We start from the raw sequence: 1075 nt of genomic DNA, 5'->3' as shown, positions 1-1075 counted from the left end.
GCTTTTCTTGGAAACTTCATTGCAGGTACTTAAACAAAAATCACTCTGATATCCAAAGTCGCAAAAAGTCGCCTGTTCGGGTTTAATCCGTGTATTGAACCAGTGTTTCAGATTTAACTATAAATATACAAACACATATGTACAACACACAAATATATGTAGAAGCACACACAATACACACACGTCTTCTCTATCACAAAGTTGTGTAACCACGCGCACACTCGTCACACTACTTGTATCAACTGCCTGTAAGCATTGTATCATCTTACAACAATGCACGCAGAGGTGACTGCAGGAATGAACTCTCATTGCAGGTACTTACACAAAAAGCACTCCGATATCCAAAGTCGCCGAAATTTTCATTTCACTGATTTTCCTAAAACTTATATTACTGTCAGATGCAAAAATCAGATTGGACATTTTTACTTACACTTATTTCAATTTTTTCTACATAGTAAGTTTTTCTACAATCTATGATATTTCCATATAAATAATTATATTTTAGCTCATTTGTAGCACAGTGCAGCGATGGGCTGGATGAACTGACCTGTCTCAATAGATGGAGAAAAAATAGAAAAAATACTTGGAAATTCAGTTATGTATCAATAGATGGAGAAAAAATACTTGGAAGTTCAGTTATCTCTCAAAAGACGGAGAAAAAAATATTTGGAAGTTCAGTTATCTCTCAACAGATGGAGAAATAGATAATAAGGAAAAATACTTGGATGTTCAGTTATCTTTCAATAAATGGAGACTGTATTGAACTATTATTAAAAACCTTTACTTAAAATACAATAGAAGTAAGTACTGTCACTACCTTATATTTGCACAACAAACACGTCCTGATGCTCGTCCAATAACTATCAATTTAAATCCTATTGTGTTCATTCCAGAATGAAAGATGCATAATTTATGTTTATTTCATAATTTTTTATGATGGTTGCGAGATCGTTCAAATTTTCCGAACCCGAACAGAAATTGATTACTGAAGACAAAATATAAAATATAAAGTTTTCTCCTAGGAAACGTTTGGTAACTATTTGGACAATATAAAAATTAGATATATGAAAGTTCG

This window comes from Limulus polyphemus, unplaced genomic scaffold, assembly GCF_000517525.1.
Source record: "Limulus polyphemus unplaced genomic scaffold, Limulus_polyphemus-2.1.2 Scaffold2343, whole genome shotgun sequence".
Lineage (NCBI taxonomy): Eukaryota > Metazoa > Arthropoda > Merostomata > Xiphosura > Limulidae > Limulus > Limulus polyphemus.
The sequence above is the reverse complement of the archived record's forward strand: the minus strand, read 5'-3'. Positions refer to the sequence as shown.